Genomic DNA, 5,914 nt, shown 5'->3' on the forward strand with positions numbered 1-5,914 from the left:
CGAGTTGTAAGTCATTCTTATTTCATGATCATTCACATGCCTTGCAAGATATATTGGCGAGAAAAAGACTTAGGAAATCCTTCATGTTGTCATTCCACCGGAATGTAATTTAGGGAGTGAGAAGCCGAGGGGTACAAGTGATTTTGTTTTCCAATCAGTGTTTGGAACAAAATTCAGGTAAAGAAAACAAACGAGATAAACTAGGCATTTAGTAGTGCATTTGATGCGACACTCGTTGTGAGAACAGTACATCGTATCCCTTAGCCACCAATTTTTTTTTTATATTTCATCTATCAAATTCTGTTCTTAACTCTGGCTGAGAAGAAATCTCTTGTACACCGTGGATTCTCATCTCCTCAATTGTACTTTGCAAAATTCCGCTGATTAATAATATTACATTTATTCTTCGACACTTGTTCTAACTGGTAACAATTTCCATTCAGGTAAGTACGGTACCCTGTAAGGCAATTAGCATTTAAATAAGCTAACTTCATAATTCTTCAATAGGGAAATGAAAAAAAACATTGAACCAAAAATATTCACTACCCAAAGAAAAGAATAGATAGTAATTTCGTGCGTAAAATACATTCAATTATAACACATATATAGTTAAGTAAAATGCACACGGTATACGGACCCTTTGCAATACCATTTTTATATCGTCAAAAGTTACTATCAATTTTTCACCTTATGTATTCACCACAATAATTCGTTCTTTTAAATGTATTATATAGGATATTATACCTATGCTCCCATATACGAGACATTCCATACATAGTTAAATTAGTTTTGAGGAACTTGAGTATTGGTAATTTATGACTGTGACACGTTTCCCTGGACCACAATGACATTAGGACTGAATGCATTATTAATACATTTCCGAGGGAGGTCAAGAGTGTGGATTGAAAGGAAACATACGTGATCATTTGTTATAGGTGAATTAGTTTAAACATCCAAAACCATATATATTTGCTCCAAAACTGTCCTCCATCTGTCCCTTTTTTATCCATGTGTAACATATCTGGTGTAAAGCCTGCCTGAAACTGCCCGGAGGTAGGCTTCAAGCCGCAAATTCCCCTCCATTTCTTAATCCAGCTTTGGCTCAGTCTGCTCGAACTTATCGGCCGCCTCTATCAGTTTGATGCTATTATTCACTGAGAGTGTCGATTTTTCCAGAACTGTTTCGTAAAAGAGGTTGGTCCATCAAATAAGGAGTATATCATTTGTTTCGTTGTATTTATTTATTCAAAAGGCAGCTGATTTTGGTCTTTGAATATGCATATTAAAAATCGCTATGAAGAAACTATATGAATAAAAATAATTGAGTTCTAGACTTTCCGAAGCTTTAATAATTTGAATGATAGGAAGGGCGTAGATATTAGTCGCCTTCATTTGGACCAAAGATTAGAAAGTCTTTTTTCCTATCTAATCCTTTGTCTGCGTCAGGTATAAAATATAGTGACATGTTTTGTAATGAAAATTTCGAAATATATATCTGCGTTTTGAAAGAACGGGAATGTGAAAAGCCTTAAATTATCTACCTGAAAAAAATCCTGTATACCACTTAAATGTAAGCACCTAATGCAGAATAACTTTTTGAATGTAGTTACTTCATTTTAGTAGTAATTACTCATTACTTGAAAGAGAGACATGTCGATACGCGTGAGCAAGTGATGGGAGAGACAATTTTTTAGAGCCGCATGGAGGGATTATGGCCTTGAGAGTGGGTGGTTGGTTGTGTGAGTTACCATGGTAACAGACGCTTATTTCGAAGGGCATGGATGTTTCGGTTAGGGACAACGGCACGGATCAGGAGAGAAGCTAGGGCTTTGTGCGTTAAAAAAAAGGACTTGATGAGAATTATGAGCTCAGTTTTGGATCTGTTTGAGAGATAAATGTCACGGCAGAAGAGCATGAATCCCCTACGTGACCTAATTGATTGCTTTTAAAATAATCTTTAGCTTTGACGTATTTTCCTTTAAGTATTCGACCAATTTTGGTAGGTTTTAATGTACTTCTTAAGAAGCAAGTTGCCAGCCTCCTCTTCGTTCATATACTTCCTCTTCATTTCATAATGAGGGCTACTTCATATTATTCTGTCACAAAAACTCCAATCCCTCTCCTTCCTCTGCCTCGTTCACCTAACATTCTATCCTCCAGCACTTTTAAACATGCTCTCCCCGCTAAGTGATCGCTCATTCCATACCTTCTGTCTCCGCCGTATCTTACCTAGAAGCTATCTCTCCTCACCCACCATGTCCAGCACTTCGTCGTTTCTCCTTCTCTTCATCCACTTCACCTTCTCCATTCTTCGCCACACCCACATCTCGAAAATCTCCATGCTTCTCTTGTCTCCTTCCTAAGTATCCACGTTTCCGCACCTTTGAGCGCAACACTCCAGATGTGACACTCTCTTCACCTTCTTTTTAATTTCTTACATACCGATCTTCTCATAAGATCCTTCCTGTTCATGAACGCCTCTTTTACTAATGCAATTCTCTTCCGGATGCCCTGACTGCAGTATGTTTCCTCTAATTAGCTACCCAAATAGTTCTAGTTCTTCTCCTCCGACCTTTACCTTTAGCCTCACATTGCTAGCATACGATGTATTTACAAAACCGGATAATCTTGGTTTTCTTGTGAATAATCCTCAGACCATACTCCCGTCAACGCTTCGAACGCACTCAATAGAGCCTGCACCCCCATAGCTGACTAGACCTTCTTTAGTATCGATAAAAAGGAAAATCATTTGTATGCCGCGATTTTTCTATGACATGGAAGTCGTACACGAGGGAGAGGAGAATTAAGGTAGCTACATGGGGGAAGCGTCTTGTAGCGCGGCCCAACAGGTAGTGAAGGAAAGGTGGAGAAAAAATCCGGCGTGGGATTTAACCTCTTAATGAAGGGTGAAAAAATAATCTACCTACATCTCGAAAGTCTGCGGACTTCTCTCGTCCCCTTCCACTGTCTATATTTTCGCACCTTAGAGAACTACAATCCGGATCAGACTCTTCACTAACCTTTTCTTTAACTATTACGTACCGATCTTCTCATAAGATCATTCCTGTTGTTCATGCAAGATATATATTATATATGTCCTATAAGATATTAACTTCCCGTCTGACAGACGGAGTGCTCTATTTAAATTGCCTTCCATGAATCACCCCAGTGCGGATTCTGGCAATATTTGAAAAGCCTCAGCTGCCGCCGGGAGTTGAACACGTCGGTAGCCAGAAGAGGGATGCAAATAAAGAAGAAGATATTTGAGAATAATATTAGAAAACAGAGGAATCGAACGCTAAGTCAGAAGTTATGATTAAGAAACGAAATTTCAACTGGTTGAGCGTGTGAAAGAAGTTTGTTTCTTAAGTAGCCGAGCAACGCACAATGGCAAAAATAAGAAAAATATTTTACATATTTTCATCAGGGAAAGAAAATTAAATGTAAAGAGTTAAGAATATGGTTACAAAAGGAATCGAAACTGAGAATAATTAAAAAAGTTCATCAGACAATACATCTGGGGCTTATTTCTAAAATGCAGTATCCTGGACTATAGCGGCGGTAGGAATTATTCCTTTGATGAAAAAATGCATGAATGGCGAATATATATGAATTTCAAACTTAAAACATTATCTTATCAAGAATATCCTTGAGAGTGATGATATTGAAATTGAGTTTTTGGATAATGAAGGGAGAAGAAAAATTCTTAGATATATCTACCGGAAAAGTGGTTCCGTACATCTTACCGAATCAGAGCGTGAATCCTTTGAATTTCGCCATTGCTTTTTCATGGAAACGTTTTTAAATTTTATCCAGCGCTCATATACTTAATATAAAAAAGCGACTCGTTCTTAATTTGAAATCTTTGTAGGAGAGAGAGGGAGAGAGAGAGGTAATCAATGGGAAGCAATAAGGAAGTAAGCCGTCGCTTTCTAAGAAAGGATGATAAACTAAAAAAGAAACGTTTTGCCTTTCGAACCATTAATAAGTGGCGATTGTATTTGAAAGAGATTAAATAAATGCCGTCTTTGCGATAGAGAGGATGATGCCAGCGTGTTTGCAGTAGATTATGAGGCAAATTTTCATTTATTTTAACTAATCATTACATACCTATTGTTACAAATACCTGCTATTGTCTTTTCATTCCTTCTCATGAAGAGAACATAAGATAGCGACTGCAACGCTGGTTACTTACCACATGGATGCCTTGATTCGATCATGTCAAAATTATGTTTAGCTAATTAGTTGCCTAAAACATATTTCCATCTAGTTTTAGCCTTCCACAACTTGAGGCTCGATTCTGACTTGTTGGTGGAAAAACTTTTTTATTTTAAGTATACTGCTTGGATAAAATTTTGTTTTTGCCGTTTTCACGAATTTTTCGAAATAACATCAATAATTTTGGCTGTGGTGTTAAATATAAGTATGTAGGAGAGATTTCGAGTCTTGGTCTTGACTCCAGGTCACTATAATATATAGCTATCTTTACCATAAGCTGTATGATGGACTGATTGTTGTAAAAAAACGGATTTCGAGTTTTCATTGCGATTCACTTTCTCGGTTACTTGTAGCATAAGACCTATCGCAGCGTAATGAACAATTAGCAGTTTGATTTAATATTCGCCTAAAAAAATTATCTCTGCGAGAGAAAATGAACAGTATGTCACTCACAACATTGCATGCTGATCTATTTTTAAAATCTTCATTGCCAAAAAGTATCCAAACTGTCGGTGTTGGGCATATCGATGTCGGCCCTGGCATTCCCTTGAGGTAATATCGTTCTTCCCCACCCTTCCAACGTGACTCTTCTCCCTATATTCTGGGTCCTCCTTGTTTGCGTGGGAGGATTATATAACCTGTTGAGTCGACGCGAGGCGCCGCTCGCCCAACGTAAACAAAAGTGCGACTTTGACTTCAGACAAAATTGAAAGGCTCGTGATCCCTCCCCTGGATTAATTTCCGGCATGCTTGCATAGCAACAAAAAAGAGTCCGTGTTCCAATTTAGGGATAACACTTAACCTGACATGTAACATGCCGGAGAAAACTAGAAAATTGTGTCAGACGTGACGCTTTCCGGAATAATTCCGAAAAGAATACGTCACATAGGTCGGTTATCGGTTGACGATTTAGCAAAGAGGTGTGTAATTAGCTATTTTATCGCGTTTGGGTGCAAAATAGAATATTTTTTCACGTTTTGTTTTGCTAATTTCTATCAATCTTGTCAATCATTGAAAAACTTAGCGATAGCAGCAGAAAAAACTTATTATGGAAACTCTAACGTATTGGTCGTAGCTGAATTAAACGAGTGAAATTTATCTTATGGAGACTACAATAACAATTCTGGCAGCAAAAATCTATGCGTGAAACAATGATGAAAGCAACTATGCTTTAATTTATGCAGAGAAATCTGGAGGATAAAAAATTCTGTTGATTTTAATATAGTTGCTTTCATCATTATTTCGTTATAACTGAAAATATTGAATGAAACTTAGGCGTACAACACTTTAGCATTGAATGATAAAAGCCTTTCCTATGCTTTGTAGAGTGAATGTAAAATTTATAATAATTATATTCTCTACTCCTTCATTGATATACTCCTCTTTCTGCTATAGTATACATCTTGCAGGCAATGGCCGAGAGGTCCTACTCAATCGACTACCTATGAATAATTTATTCACCAATGATGTTGAAAGCTTTCATAGTGATAAAATATAGATTAAACGCAAATTACCTATTTCTTGGTGAAAATATGTTGATGTAACTAAGAAGTTTTCCTCCTATGAATTATTCCTGGTTGAAAATACGGCCCGCAGACGTAAATGCGTTTCTGAAGCCCAACTCTAGGCATTTATAACGCCTAAATGGATGGAAAATATTTTTTTCCATGTTATTTACCTGTTGAAGATGGTTCGG

Source organism: Ischnura elegans, chromosome 5, assembly GCF_921293095.1.
Source record: "Ischnura elegans chromosome 5, ioIscEleg1.1, whole genome shotgun sequence".
In the NCBI taxonomy this organism is placed as follows: Eukaryota; Metazoa; Arthropoda; class Insecta; order Odonata; family Coenagrionidae; genus Ischnura; species Ischnura elegans.